This window comes from Jaculus jaculus, chromosome 7 (assembly GCF_020740685.1).
Source record: "Jaculus jaculus isolate mJacJac1 chromosome 7, mJacJac1.mat.Y.cur, whole genome shotgun sequence".
Taxonomy (NCBI): domain Eukaryota; kingdom Metazoa; phylum Chordata; class Mammalia; order Rodentia; family Dipodidae; genus Jaculus; species Jaculus jaculus.
The window spans coordinates 35,080,133-35,101,448 of NC_059108.1; the positions used below are offsets into that span (position 1 = coordinate 35,080,133).

At 43.9% G+C, this 21,316-nt stretch overlaps 1 protein-coding gene across 1 annotated transcript in view; it reads left to right on the forward strand.

Annotated features, from left to right (window-relative positions):
- Positions 1 to 21,316, forward strand: part of Fyn (FYN proto-oncogene, Src family tyrosine kinase) — a 207,786-nt gene that overhangs the window by 81,672 nt on the left and 104,798 nt on the right. Inside the window, exon 3 of the mRNA XM_004660642.2 lies at positions 10,202 to 10,271. The gene's annotated coding sequence lies outside the window, so the exon portion shown is untranslated. The remainder of the gene's footprint in view (positions 1 to 10,201; positions 10,272 to 21,316) is intronic.

A 21,316-nucleotide genomic window follows, 5' to 3' on the forward strand; every position in this document is an offset into this window, starting at 1 on the left:
GGCATTTCTTTGAGGATGAGGACCTGCTGAGTGGGGTTTCCTCCTCAGGAACTCTACATCTCTGTGGAGTCTGTGTGTGAGTCTGCCTCTCGCCACACAGAATATGGGTTGTGGTGTGTGGGCTGTGGAGCGAGTACATGGCTGTCTTTCACTTCCTGTGCAAGCAGCCTTCCTTCTCAGGATGCTGGCCTAGTTGGATAAATAAACCTCCCCTTCAGAAGGTATAAAACTGTATGAGGCCAGTCTGGCTGGCTTCCATACACCAGGGGATTCCAGTGGTTGCTGGGACTATTGTGTTGAGTCTGGACTAATGTGAGCAGGCCTACTCAAACCAGAATGAGGAGAAGCAGAGGTCAGGCCACTCCCAAGACCATGGCACAGAATTTCCTTTCCTCCCTGTGATGCTGGCCTCTATGAGGTCAGCCAGCACTGCTGCCTGACTCCCTGAGCATGTGTCTTCCAGAGCGGGCACCTAAAGAGCCCTGAAATTCAAAGGCAGAAATGGTGTCTGGGAGATATGTTCAGTATTTCAGACTGCCTCTTGGAAATTGCTCACGTATTCTCAGCAAGGCAGGAATGAGCTGGCCTTATATGGTGACTCTAGAAGGGAAATATTGAGCATCTTCTATATGCCACAGAAGAAAATGTCCTTTTCCTGAGGCTTTCCCTTCTAGGATGTTGCAGGATGTAAACAAGGAAGGCCCCAGGAGAATGTTTTTCATAAACATGAAAAGACTGGGCTTGAATATCTAAATCCTCACTTTGAAGAATCAATGAGGAAGGCTGGGTAAATGGCTCAGTAGTTAGAGGCTCTTGCTCCTAAAGCCTACCAGCCTGATTCTATACCCCACTATCCCCGTAATGCAAAGTAGTACATGCATCCAGAGTTTGCTTGCAGCAGTGAGGTCCTAGTGCACCCATACGCACACATACGTTTTCTCTCTCTCCTACAAATAAATAAAAATTTAAAAAATCACATTAAAATAATAGGCGTTATTTTGTTCTGAAACAGTTTGCTTCATGCCATTCTAATATATAATAAATCGACTGTGTCATGACAGTCATCTTAAGTGAATAAAACCCACAATTAAACGAAATGGCACTTTTAAGCTTTTAGTGCTACAAATTTCTGAATTATCTTCCTTAAATTAAATCGCTATGCTCTCTTGCTCTTAGTGCTTAAGAGAGCTCTGTTTTGGTTTCTCTGGGCTAGCCCCAAGGTTTCTTTTCTGAAAATTTAAAAAATGTATTTTTTAAAATATTTTATTTTATTTCTTTTATTTATTTGAGGGGGGGAATGGGCACGCCAGAGCTTCCAGCCACTGCAAGTGAACTCCAGATGTGTGCATCCCCTTGTGCATCTGGTTTACATGGGTCCTGGGGAGTTGAACCTGGGTCCTTTGGCTTTGCTTGCAAGTGCCTGAACCGCTAAGCCATCTCTGCAGCCCAAAAATTTATTTTTATTAATCATGGACATACTTATTATATAAACAACACATGTTGGTACCATCCTTTCCCTCATCCATGCCCCTTTTCTGAAGGGACCCTCCTCATCAAGGATGCAGGTCATTCCCATGGGGATTGTGTGTTATGCAATATGGGGGCAGCAGTCAGTCATGGGGGAGAGGCAATGTCTCTGTGCGTAATGTCCCAGCTTGTGGCTCTAACAGTCTTTCCACCCCCTCTTCTGCAAAATTTCCTGAGTCATGTTGGGTGCGTTTTAAGTCTACTTCAGTGATGGGCTGTCAGGAGCCTCTGGATCTCTGGTTTGGTAGGTGTTGAGTGTCCTCAGTATCTATCTCCTTCACCCTTGTGCTTACATCAGGTTTACCGAGAAAGCAGCACTCTTGCTCATTTCCCCAATTCCCCAAATGTGGTTTTAGCTGGGGCCATGGCGAAGTGCACTGGGTCGTTTGTCTCCTTAGGTCCTTCTCCCATCTGAAAAAGAGAAGCAGATTCTCCAATGGAGAGTGAAGTCAGCACAGATTAAAGAGGATAACCATTATTAACTTAGAGAGAATTTAATGGGTACAGACCCTCTTACAGCCCAAGATTAGTGGGAGCATGATATTAGAAGGCAAAAATCATTATCTGGATATGACTCTGACTTGTTTCCCAGTTCCAGATATGGGTTCCTTTCCACAGAGCAGATCTGGTAGTCAATCTAAGAGCAGTTGGTTACCCACTATGGCTGTGTGCCACTATTGCGCTTGTGTGAGCATCACATTGGGTTGTTTGCTGCTGAGTAGCTTAGATCTTGAGTTACTCAGACAGATGTTCGCCACTTTCCCCTGGTAGCTCATGTAGCATCTTCCAGAACTAGATGGGCTAACTATCTGGGGACCCACATAAGCCAGATGCACAAAGTGACTCATGCACAGGTTACTGATGCATCTGGACTTTGTTTGCAGTAGCTAAGGCCCTGGCATGCTGGTTCTCTCTCTCTCATGTAAAAAAAATGTAAAAAAAAAAAATCACTGGATTTTATTTATATTTGGAAACTGAAGATTTAATTTTTGGGAGAATGAATATCTTATAAACATTGAGATTTCCAGTTGGTGCATATGGTATAACCCTCTATTATTTAGTCTTCCTTAATTTCTCTCCACAGTCTTTGTGATTTGGGGTGTAAATGGACTTACACACAGAATTATAGTACTAAAAATAGCTTTAAAGTATCAAACATGGGCTGAAGAGATGGCTTAGCAGTTAAACGCTTGCCTGTGAAGCCTAAGGACCCTAGTTCAAGGCTCTATTCCCCAGGACCCATGTTAGCCAGATGCACAAGGGGGCGCACCTGTCTGGTGTTCATTTGCAGTGGCTGGAAGCCCTGGTGTGCCCATTCTCTCCCTCCCTCCCTCCCTCCCTCCCTCTTCTCTCTCTCTCTCTCTCCCTCTCTCTCTGCTTCCTGCTCTCTGTCATTCTCAAATAAATAAATAAAAATAAAAATAAAAGTTTTTAAAAATCAGACATGGCCAAGTGTGGTGGCCTTTATTCCCAGCACTTGGAAGGCAGAGGTAGGAGAGTTGCTGATAGCTCGAGGCCATCCTGGGACTACAGCATGAGTTGAGTGCCAGCTTGGCCTGGGCTAGAGTGAGATCCTACGTGGGGAAAAAAAAAAAAAACAAAAAAACACTTGCTTGCCTGTGAAGCCTAAGGACCCCGGTTCGAGGCTCGGTTCCCCAGGTCCCACGTTAGCCAGATGCACAAGGGGGCGCATGCGTCTGGAGTTCGTTTGCAGTGGCTAGAAGCCCTGGCGCGTCCATTCTCTTTCTCTCCCTCTATCTGTCTTTCTCTCTATGTCTGTCACTCTCAAATAAATAAATAAAAAATGAACAACAAAAAAAAAATTAAAAAAAATATTAAAAAAAAAGAAATGTTATTGAGCCAAGTGTGGTGGCACATGCCTTTAATCCCAGCACTCAGGAGGCAGAGGTAGTAGGATCACTGTGAGTTTCAGGCCGGCCTGGGAATACAGGAATACAGAGTGAGTTGCAGGTCAGTCTGTGCTAGGGTGAGACCTTACTTTGAAAAAACAAACAAAAAAATATATGTATGCATATCTCAGACATTCTTTAACATTCCACAAAATTCCAAGATTCTGAATTCTGATATTAAACTGTCCCACACCCACAGTCTCTGTATACACATCACTGTAACTTCCTTGTGGGCAGCATGGGACGTTGTGCATTTCCCCTTCCTAGGAACCACTCCAGAATGTTTCTCTGGAGGGTTTTGGGAGAGGTATGTGGTTAGGAGGGAACAGGGGGGGCATGTGTCCAGCAGTGACATTTGTGTCAGAGCAAAGCCGTGTTTCTGTTCAGACTGAATTGCAGATCCCTTGGACTAGCTTGGCTTAAGGGGAAAGTCAGAAACAATCAGTTCACTGCAGAGACAGAGTGCCTGTTTTTTTGTTTTTGTTTTTGTTTTTGTTTTTGTTTTTGTTTTTGTTTTTGTTTTCTCTCTGATACATAAGTGATGTGATTGCTTGACAGGAACTCATGGCTTGAAAGAGAAAGATGAGGTTATTCTACATATGCATTCCATTCTAAAGAATCATAGAGACTCACATGTTCCCCACTCAAGATAGTGAGTATATTTAAAAACGTTTATTTATTCCTCAAATGAACTGGGTACTATTGGCATAGAGGTTTAAATATAGTAAGAGGAAGAGGAAGAAGGGGGAGGAGAAATGATACCAATATTACACTATTGCTTGGAGACTGGTGGAGGTTGTGGTAGTGGGGGTAGTACTCCCTCTGCCAAATCATCTATTTGCATAGCTCAGTCCACCCACTAGTGCCCATGAGCCCCCAGACTGTCTCTCTAGTCCAACTTCAGAGCCATGGGTCCCAGGAGCCTACCCTCAGCCTCCTACTAGCTGAAGATGAGCTTTGCTGGTCTGGGCACGTTGCTCAATGAGCCTCAGCCCCTCTCTCGCCATTGCAGTGAGAGGCTCATTTGTAGTGTGACCTTCCTGGCCCCTGAGTCTACTGTCAGTGATTCCTTTCTGCTGGCTTAATGCCTTCTGTGCTCATCTCTCCCCTGTCCTCCTCGCCTCTCTCTGCTATTACTCCCACTCAGGCAAATCATTAAATAGCCACCATGGCCTTGCTTTGAGTCTGTCTAGCTTGTTGGAGTGAAGCCAGCATTGACAGACTGAGAAGCAAAGCCAGTGTAGTGGGTCCATTCTGGAGCACCCTGCGAGCCCCCCAACAAGGAAGGAAGGCCCGAGTCAGGCAGAGTGGGCTTAGCTCCATAAGGAACCATCCTCCACCCTGGAGATTGGGCTTCGTCTGTGTGCTTGCTTGTTTAATGTGTTATCCTACCATTTGGAACTCTTCAATTTTTCAGACAATTAACTTTAGGCTTGCAGAGAATATTGCAATGTGGAGGAGTCAGGGCTGTTTTAAATCTCCTGTTACTGTGTGCACAAGCTTCCTGGCCTGCACCTTCTGCTACATAGAGCACCCAGAGCCCCAGGAGAGCTGTGCAGGAAGGAGCAGTCGCACCCCCATCTTTGCTTTGGAGGCAGAGCTAAAGACTTGGCTCTGTAAATCACTGATTGTCCTTTTCCTCCCCTTCCCACTCCCTTGAGACAGGGTCTCTCTCTCTGTGCAGCGCAGGTTGGCATCAAACTTGAGATCCTCCTGCCTCAGCCTCCCATGAGCTGGGATTGCAGGTGTGTGTCAGCACACTTGGCAGTCATGAGTTTTCTAGCAGCATCTCAAGCCTTGGCAGTTTCTGGATGTGACTCCAAAATGTGAGGGGAGCGGCTAGTGTTCAGCCACTCCTTTATCCTCTCTACATTGTGTCTTTCTTTTGGAGAGTACCCTATTGTAAGAAGAACTGAGGCTCATTGGTTCACACATGAGACCCTCGATGTAGTCAGTCAGTTAACAGGTATGTTTGAGTACCTGCTACGTACCAGGCCCTGTACTGGGTTCTTCTTTGCAGGGTTTTGCTAATGTTGCCCTGGTAGCCACTGGGTCAGTAGCTTGAGTGAAATCCTGCCTTTTGCTGCCCACTAAGTCTCTAGCAGGCCTCCTAGCTTCAGTGGACCCAGCTTCTCACCAAGAAACTATTGAACTGGCCTGCTAGTCCTGCTAAGTCATTCTAGGAGGGACCCAAACAGGCTGTGCCCCAGAGATCCTTGTGTGTTGATAGGTGGAAAGAAAGAGCGAGAGGAGAGCTGTCAGCTAGGTGGGAGCAATTAGACATTCTCAGAAGGATAAGGTCCTCCAGTTATTCATTCATTGAGTAGACATTGTGAAATCATGCCAGGCACTGTAGAAGCATTGGGAACACACTAGTGACCAAAATAAAGTGTCTGCCCTCAAGGTGCTGTGCTCTATCCGCAGCAGCAGATGAACTTGGAACATGTGATAGGCTTAGAGATGAACCGCCACAATAACCTTGATTTCAACCCAAAGTTAGATGTATTGTCTGATTAGACATCCCAGTCACCTTTACTCCATCACTCTCAGATGTAAATCAAATCATGGTAAAGCTACTCATGCTTTTATAAGCTCATCTGTGTGGTGTCCCCTACCAGGTCTTTACTAAGTATTAATGTCAATTAAAAACTGCTGCAGGTGCTTGTCTAAGGCACTGCCCTTCATATCTTTTCCAGACCAGCTGATTTTTTTTTTTTAATTTCTCCTAAATAACTGGAGCAGACCCAGAACCAGAGTCTGAGAGCCTCAAGCATTTCCTTACTTATCGGTCAGTAATTACATATCATAGGTTGTCTTCCCTAATGGAGGTTGAGGCCAAGCAGTTAGTCACCCATTGTCTTTGCAGGAAATGACATCCATGTGACTTCTGCAACTGTTGACCACCCTGCTTAAAGTAATTTGCAAAGTGTTCACTATTTCCTCCTGTTGATTGAGTCCAGCTGATTTAGAAAGCTTTTTGAAATGAAACCACCCTTATAATGACCAGAACTACTGCTGGGCAGTATATCTCTGAAGTGTCTCTCTCTCCAGCCCTCAGTCTCTCCATTCTCCATGCACTACCTGCCTGGACTCTTCAGCATTGGCTCAGCCCCCCTGGATATTCTGGTACTTTGTAATACTTCATTTGGAACTGATTTGGCAGAAAGTTTTCTAGCTGCAGATAATTTAAAACTCAACATTAGGTAAACAATGAGAAATTTATTGGTGCCATAGACCTCAAGGCTGACCTGAGCAATAACTATACTCTGCTTTCCTTTGTTTTTCCTATCTCTGGGCCAGCTGTATCCTTAGGCTACAGCAGGATAGCAGTGGAAATTCTAGGCATCCCCCTTACCCAATATTGAGAAAGGAGTCTCTGCCAGAAGAGTAGCTCCTAACAAATCTTTCTTCATGTTTCATTGACACACATTGGACCACACATCTATTTTGTACCAGTCCAAAGGTATGGATGTCCCTTGGTTCAGTGTCTGTCCAGCATCACTGTGCAGAATGGTCCTCTGGGGAATCTTGTAAAATAGATTGTGGTCCCACTGGTTTGAATGGAGCCTCACAGCCAGTATTTCTAAGAAGAACCCAGCAGATGGGTAGTTGGCATGCTCCCACTGAGGGAGCTGTTCTCTACCCATGAGGCACTATGGGGAAGTACTGGGACATGTTAGGAAGAGCAAAGAGGACATACTCCCACGGAAGTGAGAACACTATTGGAGACACTTGTTTCCAGTGTATAAAGAGAATAGTGCCTTCAAGTCAGGAGTCACACACAGAATAGAGTATATCAGTGGAAGTGCACACAGGGCTGCACACTACTGTGTAGAGTAGCCATGATATGATTACTCATTTCACACAATGCAGTTCTAGAAACAAGAAGATAAACTAGTCATGCTGCCTTGTTTATTATCATTGTTATATACCAGTAACTAAAACAATATATCCATCGTGTCTCAAAAAGAACAGGGCTGTAGAGATGGCTGAGTAGTTAAAGGTACTTGCTTGCAAAGCATGACAGCCCAGGATGAATTCCTCAATACCATGTAAAGCCAGATGCACAAAGTAGCATATTTACCTGGCGTTCATTTGCAGTGGCAGGAGGCCCTGGCACGCCCACAACCCCCCCCCCATAATAAAAATGTTGTTTAAAAGAACAAGTTCAAATGCAGTGAGTGTGAATGTGCCTAAGTATCAGTGGTGCCAGGTTCAGTCCTTGTTCTTAGAGTGTAGAGTTCACTTAGAGTTAAGCACACTCTACTTGACCTAAGAGTCACATGATGTTGGCACAAAGTGCTGCCAATGGTAAATGTCTGCCAAAACCATTGGTTACAGAGCCCTGATGAGTGGTTTGCAGTCCAGAAAGTCATGCTTTTTCCATTTGAAACAGAAGAAAAGATGCACAGGGTACCCTAGCTGAAGCTGTCTAGGAGGAAGGGTAGGATCGCCCCTTGCCCAGCCGGTGTCTTCCTGTCACCGATGCAGTGGGCTCAGAATGAGGCATGTGGCCAGGTGTACAGTACTCCTTCCCAAGGTTAATACCTGTGGCCTCACATGGGAAGACAAAATCCTTCATGAGGGTGAGGGCCCAGGAAAGGAAGGTGGACTTGGACCATTCCGTCTGCGTGCCCCACTTGCCTCAGCACCACGTTCATGTATGTGTGACTGACGAGAGCTAGGTCATGCTCTTGTCTCTGGTGGAGGCTAAACAGTACTAACTGCCTTGCCAACATGGATCCACATGTAGAAAACACTGACTACTCCTTGTCTGAGACAGGGCTTGAAGGTCACAGATTCCCACCTACTCTGGATGAGCTGGAGAAAGCTGCTGGACTTGATGCTCCAGGGAGGCAGGAGTTGCATTTGTTACTCAGCCCCCCACCCCACCCCAGGGAGTTCTATTCCCAGAGACTGGTACATGCTTAAGCAAACACTCTCAGGAGAAAGAAGAGAAGAGGCGTTAAGAGGCATTGTGTTGCCTATGATCTTAAGGATAGAATGCTCAGGTGTCCATCTGCAGTTGTAGGAATTCATGGGCTGCCAGAGAGAGAAGAGATTATATTAAGTCAGCTTGTGTAGAACAAGCATAATGATGCTCTTAATCATAGGTTGATTCAAACAATCCTGATGCATAACTGTCTCCCTGCTGTGTCTGTGATAGGCTTAGTCAGGAAGGAATAAAAGGATGGAAAAAATACAATTTTGGCACTTACAACTTAAAATACAAAGTATCTTTAAATAAAATTAAAAATATGTAAAAACAAAAAGTTAAAATGATGCCACATTGCAACAATCAAGACGCCAAAGGTGATGAAAGTTAGAGAAGCCTTAAAGTTGGGACTCAATCCAAGTGAGGTCTGTGGATGGAAAGAAGGGTGGGAAAAATTTGCCTCATCATTTTTCTCAGCCCTTAAATGAAATCTACCATTTCTTTTTATTATGGGATAAGGCTTAGCTACTTATGCCCAGTAGAATTTGTGACTGTCACATTATGACTGTAGAAATCCTGAAATAATCATTTATTTAAGGGTATATTACAAGTACATTAGTTTTTATACTGCGGCAAAAATTATTTAAACATTAAAGAAGTCCATTCATTCCCATTTAAATATTTTGATAACTATATATGTATACACTTGGCCTCTTAAATTCTATGCATTTTTCCCTTAATTTTAAACATTTAAAAACATTATGAAAAACATGTCTGTACTACAGAAAGGAGCAGAGCCCCTGTCTGGGCCCATGTCTGGGCCTCCCAGTAGTGGTGGGACAGAGCACCCAGCCCAGAGGGACACGTGGGAGCTCCCACGTGTGGAACTTGAGTCCCAGGCTGATGTCATCTCACAGATGAGTGTGCAGGCTATAGGAAGTGGTGGAAGGCATGTCTTCAGGGGAAGGAAGGACAGGTGTGAGGTGTGCATGGGAAGGGTGCTCTGCAGAGCTGGGAGAGGTGGTGGGAGGTCAGAGACTAGAGGCTGAGGGCCTGGTCTCCAGCCTGGGAGTGAGGATGCTGATGGTAAAGCCCGTGTCTCCTGAGCTCTGACCTAGGCGCAGGTGCTGTTCTAAGCCTTTCTGTACCACATACATGTCATTACATTGATACTGTGTAATCCTCATAACAACACTGGGAGGTTAGTACCATAATTCTGATTTTACAGATACTAAAACAAGATCTACAGATGCCTCAGAGCTGCGAAGGGAGAATGTGATTGATGAAAAGAGGAATTTGCTACAGGGAACAGTGTTACGAATTTAACTTTAGATATTGTTCTCTTGTCTTTGATTACTTTAAAGGATTACAATTTCAGATCTTGGAGCTGGAGAGATGGTTTGGAGGTTAAGGTGCTTGCATGTGAAGCCTAAGGACCCAGGTTCGACTCTCCATAGCCCAAGTAAGCCAGATGCACAAGGTGGCACATGCACACAAGGTGGTGCACGCATCTGTAGTGGCTGGAGGATCTGGCACACCAATTTTCTCTCTCTCTCTCGCTCCCTTTTTCTCATAAATAAAAATTGATTCAGGTCTTTATAAGCACAGCTCTGTTTTTCCCATTATTGTTTGTTCTCCTTCATTAGCGTGCTAAAGTAACTTGTGACTCGGTTTGTCTTCCTGGCACCGGGGAGACTAGTTGTAGAGTTTGATCCATTGATGGCTGCCCCAGCCGAGGGCAGATGTCATTGTGTGTGGAAAAGAAAGCACGCTGCTTATGAAGTCATGTCGCTCCATGATGAGGTGTCTCTTTTGTATTATTTTCCAGGACCAGGCCTGCTGCTGTTGTCGATGACATGTGGAGTGTATAAAGTTTGTGATAGTCGGTGGAGATTTTGGTAAGTGTTGCTGCATTTACTTCTACTACACTTGGCTGCGAAGCAGTACTAGTGACGGGAGCTGCCCTGCTCGTGTTTCGAACCTGCAGTAGACTTGGGGTAGAAATTTGTGATTAAGTTTGAAACTAAATTGGCATTTTCCAATAGTGTGCCGCTTTTCTTATTACTGGAACTATTAAATAATAAAGGGCTCTCTAATGTATGCTAAGTCTAACCTTGGGGAGGCTTCTGGACGCCAGGCAGAGAATACTCCCGGTAGTTTAGTTTATGCTCTCAGCCAGCTGTGTAATAGGAATAATGAACTCACAGAAAAAAATATACATGTTTCCCAAATAGGGAGCTTCTTGTGGCCTGTGCGTTAAGATGAGAGAGAGGCAAGCAATTAGCTGCTTGGGGAATGGGAAGTTACAGGCCGAGTAATCCAGCCTTCCTGGAAGCTGGTTTACTGAAGAAGAGTGGCCTGAAAGACTGCTGCCACCCAGTCCTCACTAGTGACAGGAAGAAGGAAGATCTTTGGGGTCAGGACACCCAGGTTAAAATTTATGCTCTGCTCTTACTGGTTGTTATATGACCTCTCAGAAGTCTCAGATTCCTCTTCTGTAAAATGAGATCTTTAATGTTACGTGCCTTAGGCCTGGTGTGAGAGTAAAATGTGCCGAGTAGTGCTGCAGTTCAGTAAGCACAGGAGCTCAGTAGGCAGGCGTTCTTCACGACAGGGTAGCCTGAAAATATGGCACTGAAGGGGATATATCCTCCAGCAGGAGAGCAGCTGGAATGCGTCAGACACAGCCATTGGATGTCATGGGCATCACAGCTGTTCACCATAGCCCCACCTAACATTCACTCCCTAATAAGCTGTGGGAACCCCTGTGACATGTACTTTCTGCAGCTCTGGAAAACACATCCTCAGACCAAATGAACAGGTTCAGCTCATTGAACTTTGCCCTCCTGCCACTTTCCCAACCAGATCAGGTTGCATTGTGTGGCATTTTTGGTTATGGAGTTAGTATTACTTTGAACTGTCTTAGAAGAGAATGGGTTGGGGTAGATGATATCCTTGGCTTATACTTAATTACACGTTTAGCTTTCTTTTCCAAACTTCCCTTTTGATTGTTCTCTACTCTTAGGTAGCTTTTCATAGGTCACTATTGAACTGAAATGTTTGAACTTCGAACTAGAAGAATCTGGCTTTGGGATGAGGCCTGTACCTGTGGTTGGGGATGATCAGCTGTGTCCCTGTAGATGGGCTTATGTTCAAGTCACTCTGCTTTCATGAATTAAGCTGATACACAGGGCCTCAGGAGGACTTGGAACTATCTCCCAAGAGTCAGAAAGTCTCTTCTATAAATTCCCTGAAGAGGGAATACAAGTTTGCACAGAGATAAAGAACATGCTATTATTGCTAAGGCAGCTTGATGGGCACCAAAATGTAGTGAAAGGGGGAAGCAGTTGGGGTTTTTATAGTTCAATAAGGTTACTAACTGGTTACTACAATTGGTGATATATTTAAAAATAACTAGAATAAGTACCAAAGTTCCCAGCAAATAGAACTGGTTGATTTTTTGAGTCAATAAGAATGTTTATTATCCTGACATGGCCATTATACACTCTATGTGTGTTAAGGACTACATGTACCATGTACATGTTTAAATCCTTTGGCTCAATAAAATAAACAATTAGGGGACACAGGGAAATTGTTTTAGGAGAGTGGTAAAATTATTCCCTATCTAATTATGTTAGTATTTAAGCAACTGTAGGCTTTTACAAAATCTCACTATGTAAGTATAAAGGGTGAATTTTGTTATAATTCTTCATTTTGAAAAAAGAGAAAGAGGCAGACAAAAAGAAAATGAAATTGAGTGTGGCAGGGCCTCCTATCACTGCAAGTAGTAGGGAATTGAACCCGGGCCATCAGGCTTTGTGAGCAAGTGCCTTTAACCACTGATCAATCTCTCCAGCCCCTATAATTCTTAATTTCTAAGATGAAAAGAATGAGCTGTTAGACAAAGCACGGTTACTTCCACTTATTTAAAAGAAAGTGGGATGGAAAGGAGAGAAGAATGAGTAGGAAGAAAGAAAGAAAATCCATTTTTCATTGAAACATGATATATGGAATAGGGATTTAATCTCCTTCCTTCCTGTCAGTTTTACCCTACTAGAGGATATTTGGAATTGTCTACAGTCATGTTGGATTGTCACATCTGGGGGAAGCAGAGCATGTGTTAGTGACTTGTTGTAGGTGGAGGTCAAGGAGGTACAAATGCTCTGCAGGGTAGAGGTCAGCATCACTGTATCACACACAGTGACCCACAAGTGTCAGTGGTGCTGAAGCTGAGAAACTGATGAGAAGTGATAGCAGAATTTAAATGTTTAAGGTACTCATTGTTTGAGGATTTAAATGGTTAAATATTTTCACATTTAGATATAGGTAAATAGGTTAAAATTAAGTCTGCACAGAATTCGGGGGGGGGGGCAAATTGGCTCTTAAAAGCTTCGTTTTAAAGAAAATTGTATTTTGTGTGTGTGTGTGTGTGTGTAGAAAGAGAAAGAATGGCCACATCAGGGCCTCCAGCTGCTACAAACTCCATATGCATGCGCCACCTTGTGCAGCTGGCTTACATGGGTCCTGGGGAACTGAACCTTGGTTCTTTAGCACTATAGGCCAGGGCCTCAAACACTAAGCCATCTCTCCAGCCCCCTAAAAGGTACTTGTTTCATTATCCCTGATGCTAAGCAAAAACTGACCTAACTGCATTCAGATAGACAACAGGGTGTGCGGGAGCGCGGCCCACCAAAGGTGAAAGCAAGGGTCCCAGAACGTGATTTCAGCATTCACATGAGAGACTTCAGCCTGGCTTCCTCCCAGTGTTTGTCTGCAAATGAACCTAGATGAAGCGGCCTTTCCTTCCTTGTGTGGTGAAGCTGAGGTGTTGAGAGAGATCTTATAGATGACTGACAGCTAGTATTTTGGTACACAGGACTATTTATGTTCATATGTTTGCTGGTGGCACCACAGTCTGGCTTAAATGTGAGTCACTGAGACCTTTTGTAGCCCAGTATGGCATCCAGTTGCTGAAGCTGGGGGATTAGCACAACATATGTCTAGTTATGATACAGAACAGTCCACTTGAAGAGACTGCATAATTACAGGGCTTGTTCTGGGAGGGTAACTGCTTTCAGTGAGGGGTATTTTGAGATACACTAGCCCAGTTTACAGGCCAGTAATATCTTCCCAGAATGGGTGTGGTATGTACTATGGACCTAAATATTTTCTTAGCCAAAGCTTTGGTATGATACTCTTTTGACTTAATTACTCTCCTTTATTTCCCCTTTTCTGGTAGCCTTTCTTCTTGCAGTAATCCAACAAAAATGTTCTAGAAAGCCAGAGAGGAGGAAGGTAAAGCCCAGAGATGTAGGGACTTTGCTTTGTCATTTGACTGAAGATGAAGGGAATCTGGAATCAATGTCATTAGGTAACTTTGATTCAAGTCAATAGGTAACCAGAGTTGAGTGAGATTATTAAAAGCACCATGTTGGCACTAAATTCTGTTGGGTGTCTGAGAAAACTGTCCATTTATAACTACATGTCCAGCACACCTCCAACCCATGGTTCACATCATAAGCCATGCTTCAGTGCTATTTTCCAATGGCCTGTGCCCAGAGTCGGCATCAGCTCTCTCGCTTGCTCTGCAATAGGCGTGCCTTCCCTCCTCTGCCTTCTGCACACAGCCTTTCGTGACTTCCCTCACGTCTCTGCTAGTCCACAGCCTTTACCCCTTGAAAGAGAGACCAGAACTTTCTGTCCAGTCCTGATTTCCTAGAGCTTAAAAGAGGTAGATAAAGAGAGAGAAATCTGATCAGCACAGTGAAGTCAGCTTCTGGTTCATTCTTTATGGAGGAACAGAGACAGTGGAAACAGGCAATTCTGTAACCCTAACACTGGCTGTTCCTAAGGGCAGAAGCACTTGACTACATCCTGAGTTATGAACACTACAGAATGAGAGCAAGAGTGCTCTGTGAGGAGAGTTGGAGGCATTCATGCCAGAGAAGTCTCTAGAAGGATTCAGGGGATTGTCTGTGGTCTCCTGTACCAGTCATCCACTGAGTCCATTTAAAATTGCAGTTCCTTGGGTCCCCAGTAGACAGAACCCCCTTGCTGGGTGTATCTTCCTGCTAACGGGCTTTCCTGAAGGTTCTAAGGCACTAAATTGTGAGACTCCCTGTTCATTCTCTCTCAGCTTCTGCTCAGAGCTTGCAACTCCAAAACAGTTTATGCAACAGCATTGTTCAGGAATTTAATGAGAAAATCAGCCTGTACATAGCAGGGCAGGCTACCATCATCTGCATTGTTCTGTAGTCTAGATTGCTGAGGCCATCCCACAATTTTTTATCATTTGCTTTCCAAGGCAGGTGTCATTGTCACTCCAAGATGGTTCTGGTGGCATCATGCTTCAAAGGTGCTTGCCCTGCTCCTCTGCCGACACCCATGGCTTTGCTGTTTGCCCTCACTCTGGATCTGACGCTTTGGTAGGGCTTGAATCTGTAGCAACACTGAGAACCTCAAATTGCCTGCTTTCTTAGGAGCAGAATTTCCAGAGCCAGAAGTTGCTGTGGGGTGTAGTGTCTTACTAGCTTGACAACGCTGTAATCGATCCACCTGGGACCCAAGTGGCCAACCCCACCTGCAGCCCACGTTTAACTGATAGGCTGGCTGTGCACATGTGTACTTGGGTGCCATTCACATAGCTGAAGTTTAGAAAGAGCTGTGATGCATTTGACCCTCCCACCCCACTTTGAAGTTGCTGGGGCTCTGGTACCAGGTAACTGAGGCTCTGGAGTGAGACTGTGTCAGAGACAGGGGAATTTGGGGAGGGGTATTGGCTCTTCTCTCCAGGATGGGGGACACTATGGACATGTGAGGCTACAATAGTACAGTAATGCTCTACCACCCAGTAAAGAGGTGTCCCAGGCAGAACAGCCATTAACTCATGTGCAGTGAATATGCAAGAGAGCCAGATGTATACCCACACGATCTGAATGCAGATCTTCTGGCTCCCTCTGGGTTGAAGGCCTCACAGTCCTAACTTGCATTTGAGTGGGAACTGGAGAGCTGAATGCAGAGCATTCTCTGTATGTGCGCACAGATCCTCTGAGACCTCAGTGGTCTGGCTGGCCAGCTTTCTCCGCCAGTGCCAGTGTGGTAACAGAGAGTGCTGTCTTTGGAAAAGACTGGAGCCCGATAGATAACGATTTAGGTATCAGTTTCAGGTTGGGATTTGTTATTCTATGCTTTGTACCAACCTGGTGGATTCTTACAACCTGCGCACATAGCTTCGCTTAAGGTTTGGTGTTAATGTAAGCCAGCAGAGAAGCTGAGACAGTGGCCATGTCCGTTTGAATGAGCACACATGACAGTTACCAAAATGATAAAACACTGTATTGAATAAAAAGACACGATGGGAAGCTGACCTGAATGTCAATGTCAGCAGCTTCTCTAAGAGGGAGGTAGTATTATTAACACATTCTTCATTTTTTCCCATTTGGGGGCGGCTGCTGCTGTTGTTTGTTTGTTTTTTTCCTCACTGTCTCTCTTCCAGCTTCTTTCTTAACTTTATATTTTGAAATTTTTCAAATCTACTAGTTTGGAAATTCACTAGTAAGACAAGTACCTATTAATCTTTGACATTAATTCACCATTTGTTGTATTATTTCCCTCTTCCAACTTTCTTTGTGTATGTGAAAAATATACATAACATACAAATGTTTCCTGAGCCATCTAAAAATAGAAAACATCTTGGTATTTCTCTTACAAATATTTGTACCACGTACCACTTAAGAGTCACACCATTCTTCAAAATCATAATATTATCCAGGGAATTTGATAATTCTACAATACTCTCTAATTCCCAAACCACATTCAGGTTTCCCACCTATCCAAAACTAACTTTTATAAGTCCCATTCCTACCCAAAACCAGTATCTAACCAATTCATCTGATGTATTCACTTGATAACTCTTACCTATAAAATAATGAATATTTTTTTTCAAGTGCATTGAAGAGAGTGCAGGCTGGCTGTGGTGTAGAGCCACACCCTGGGTCTCTGTGCCTCTTGTTCTGAAGAGCATTCACTTTGCAGGGTTTTTGTGAGATGCAGATTAAACATCTTTTGGCAAGTATACTTCATAAGTGATGTCTTGTGCCTAATATGACATCCCTTCATGGGGCTGATTATGTGAACTTGTTCACCATCCTTGGGGCTAGGTTGATCCCGCACTATGCAGACATAACCAAGCCCAGGTGCACTTTGGGAGGTCATCAGTGGTGCCTAGGTCCTTTGTGAATAGTCTGTTCTAATTTCCTCCTCATGCAATTGTTTGAGTGCCATGGATGAATTTTATTTGCATCTGTGGTTACCTGAGAACATTGCCTGATAGTTTTTGCCCTTTACTTTCTTGTTTTCAATTCTTCGTAATACATGGTCTTGGTCTCATATGTTAGCTGCGATTTTTATTTTTTAACTATTTCCGTGGTGATCAGTTGGATTCTATTGTAATAATTGGTTATACTAAACATTTTTCATTTGCTTTTGGGAGAAAGAATAACTTTATTAGAGCATTTGTTACATGCCCAGAACCTTATAGCCTCCTTATGTATAGGTTGGATTCTATTGTAATAATTGGTTATACTAAACATTTTTCATTTGCTTTTGGGAGAAAGAATAACTTTATTAGAGCATTTGTTACATGCCCAGAACCTTATAGCCTCCTTATGTATAGAGTTTCTTTAACTTTTTTCCTACACAAGTTTCCTGAACTACTTACTCAAGGGCACCCAGCACACAGGGTGGATCCAGAAGTTAAGCTGCCTGTGTCAGTCTTGACACTAGGGTCTTTCAACTCTGCGTGTGCTTAGGACCCCTCCAGCTCTGCTCCCACTCTATATAGCTCCTACCTCAGGCTGCTAAGACCTGCGGAATGGGTAGGTTCCTAAACCACTGGAGACAGCCCCAACCTTTGAAAGGGGCAGGTGCTGCTAGACCCCAGGTGCCGGAACCAGATCTGGATATTGCCCTCATAGCCTTCAGCTGCCAGGTGCTCAATGCAGTGTTCATGCTGAGGCTCCCCAGGGGGTCACTGCCTCCCACCAGCACCACTGCTGGCTGAGGTAGCTCTATGGCAGGCCTTGTTTAAAAATGGGATTTTTTTCTTTGTTGTATGTTTTTAACATTTTCTTTTTCCATGTAAGAAACCAAAAGACTTGAGGGATACTATTTTGACTTGTACCTTGTTAGATTTTTTGAAAAGAGGGAAAATTAGGTTTCATAAAAGTATTATGTAACTGGATTATTTCATATAAGGCATTGGATTTCCTTAAAACTGGATTTCTTAGTTTTGCAGTAGTACATATTTATCATGCAGATTTGAAAGAAGTAACATTTCCCTCTGAATATCATCTGTCAGAATTTTCCTTTTCATACTGTCCTTTGTCCTTAAGAAGAAAATGAGAACTGTCTCACCACCTTGGGCTCACTACCCCTACGTATCTGCAGCCACATTAGCATGCCACAGAGGAACCAGTGAGCTTGTGCCTGTAAATGGGGCTAAAGCAGAACCAGCAGATGAACAGCCATGCTTCCCGGGATGGCTAGAGACCCGGAGGGTTACACTCGTTCATTCTAGAACCATTCCATCTTGCATGATGGGAACAGTGCAGATTATTCCTTCATCACCTAAGAATTTGATCGCTTGCCAGGCGTGGTGGCGCACGCCTGTAATCCCAGCACTCGGGAGGCAGAGATAGTAGGATCGCCATGAGTTCGAGGCCACTCTGAGACTACATAGTGAATTCCAGTCAGCCTGGGCCAGAGTGAGACCCTACCTTGAAAAACAAAAACAACAAAATAAAAAGATTTGGCCCACCCCTCCCATTTTACAGATCAACCACCTGCGGCACGTAGTGGAAGTATGGTGCCCAGATTAGACCTGACCAGCTCCAGTCTCTTGGGAGATTGTTCCTCGTGCTGCCTAAAGCTGCAGTTTTCTGCCATCAAGGAGTTAACCGGAGTACATATATTACCCTGACATGTCACCTCATTACTCACACTATTATTTCTCTTTGAACTTTCTGCCAGCCCGTGAGGAAACAAAGATTTGAATCTGTGCAGTTCAATAGAAATCAAATGCCAGAAGTATGTGTGCAGTTTTCTAGGACCTGTGTTTTACAAAATTTAGAAGAAACTAGTAAAATTTTTATGGTTTATGTTTATTTAACCCAGTTTACATAGAAAATGTTACAGGTTTCTCCTGTAGCTTTTATACTAAATCTCCAAGATGAGTGTGTCTTGCACGTACAGCATATCTTGCTAGGCCCAGGCAGTGTATGGTGTGGGTATTGGCAAAGTTCTGGGCAGCATAGCAGCCCAAGGCCACACCTAACTTGGTTCTTTCATGTAAATCTCCTAGAGAAACCCTGACAGCACTTTTTCCCTCCCCTAGTCTGAAGCCACGTATTTTCCCTGTCTCTGCCATCTTTTCTCTGGCGCACTAATTGCAGGAAATGCTTGGTGTGACCATAACTGCCAGCTCAGCGGTTCTCTCTAGTCCTGGCAGCAAGAAGAGCCATGCATGTTGCCTGGAAGTGGTGGTATGCAACATCTGCTTCCCCACAGCACTCTTCTCATGACTTTCTCCTAGAAGTAGCTCTGTGTAGAAGAGAACCAGGTTGATTTTGTAACACATTCTTTCTTAAAGACCCTGCATCTTGAGTGTGGTGGCTCAATGCTGTAATCCTAGCACTGGGGAGGCTGTCAGAGCCCACAGGGTCAGGACCAACCTGGACTACGTAGTAAGTTCAGAACAGTCTGAGCTCCAGAGACAGACCCTGTCACAAAATAAAGAAGTGCCTTCCTAATCAACAGATTCTTAAGCTATTTGTTAACTAGAGATCTCTCGGTGGCCTCAGCAGAACCCATGAGCATTATGTTTTCTTAAATGTCAAATAATAACTCCTTTTTGTAGGGCCATACTAGGTGTTGAAGTTGTGATCTCATACAAGATAGGTAAGCACTCTACTGCTGAACTATATCTCCAGATTTTTTTTTCACCTTTTATTTTGATACAGGACTAAGTTGCCTGGCTGGCCTTGAACACGTTTTAATCCTTCATGTGCATTCCTGCCACAAACTTCAGAGTGGCAGGCTTATAGACACGTGCTATCACACCCAACCTTTTACCTGCCTTATGATTGATTCCCCCCCCCCACCAACACACACACACACTTTTGAATGATTAAATCCTTCTCCAATATGACTGTCCCATTTTGAGCATTAGAAAAGGCCACAGTCCATTTCTGCCAATGTCAGGACTCATCATGGATACTGTTATTGGAATTAATAGCAGACTATAATCACACTGGGGGAAGGTGACAAAAATGGTGACAAGAATCTTGGAATCTGCAGAGTGGACTTTACCCAGTCACAAACTGACTTGTAAAAGTTGGCATTAGAACAGAGAAAAGATCGTCCCATCTTCTTGGATTCCACATCACAGGCTTTGCTTTGTTACCTTTTCTGTTGATTTTGGAAGGATGACACCAAGCACGGACCCTCTCTTGGGTGATAAATGAGTTTTCCCCACTTCCCTTCAGTGCTATATTCTTGAGGTTGTGACTTTTTGTATGAGATTTAGTATTCACAGACTCCTTGAAATCTCTGTCTAAATTGCTTTAGGTGTCAGATTGTTTGAAATCAGAACTGTGTGATGTAAAGGGATTTTCTCCTTACCCTACCACTTCCCTAAGGCAGTGCCCAGTTGGACATTTCCTCATGTGCTATCCTTTTGTAATATTTTATTTAATATTTTATTTATTTGAAAAAAAGAGAGAACTGGCATGCCAGGGCCTATAGCCACAGCATACCAACTCCAGATGTATGTGCCACCTTATGTGGCTTATGTGGGTACTAGGGAATCAGTAGGTCCTTAGGCTTTGCAAGCAAGCGCCTTAACCACTAAGCCATCTCTCCAGCCCCCTCCCCCCATACTATCCTTTTATCCATCCTGATTTAGGACCATTTTATTTCCATGAGTAGATTCACATTTACCTTCCCGTGTTGTATAGTGGTTGTAATTCTACTAAGTAACTGGAAGTTATCATTGACTCCAGACAAGTGGTTAGAAATGTTTTGGTTTTGCCTTTTTAAAAATCCTTGTGTGTATGTATGTGCGGTGTATATATGATGTGTGGGTGTGGCTGTGCATATGCCATAGCATGCATGTGGAGGTCAGAAAACAACCTTGGGAGTCTTTTTTACCTTCCACATTGTTTTTGAAGCAAGGCCTCTTGTTATTGGCTGCTGTGATGCCAGGATAGCTGGCCCACAAGCTTCTGGGATTTCTACTGTCTCTGCTCCTGTTTTGTGATACATGCCGTGGAATTTCAGATACACATTACTATGTCCAGCTTTACATGGGTTCTGGGGCTCTAAACTCAGGCCGTCACTGTTACACAGCAAGCACTTTTATCCCTTGAGCCATCACTCAAGCCTTGGTTTTGTCTCACTAGTACCCACATAAAGCAAGATGCACAAAGTGCCAGATGCATCTGGGGTTTGTTTGCAGTGGCAAGAGGACCTAGTGCACCCATTCTCAAGCTCGTTGTTCCTCTCTCCCTTTCTCCCTTTCTCCTCCTCTCTCTGCCACCACACTCAGACACAGGGTCTTTAAGAAAGAATATGTTACAAAATCAACCTGGTTCTTTTCTTTTTAAAAGAACTAATCAGGCTATTAGAAGAGGTTACTTCCTTTTTCCCAGGATGGGTTCTTTTCACAAGACTAGATAGTAATTTCTGCTTTCTGGGCTTTCCCTTTGTTCCTCTCTCAATGTGCAACCTCTCTGCGTGTCCCACTTTCCTTCCCAAAGAGTCCCCTCACTAGAAACCAAGCACATACCATTGGTATGCTCTTGGATTTACAGAACCATTAGCCAAAACCAAACCTTTTTTTCTTTATGCATTAGTCAATATCAAGTATTCTGCTACTGTAACAGAA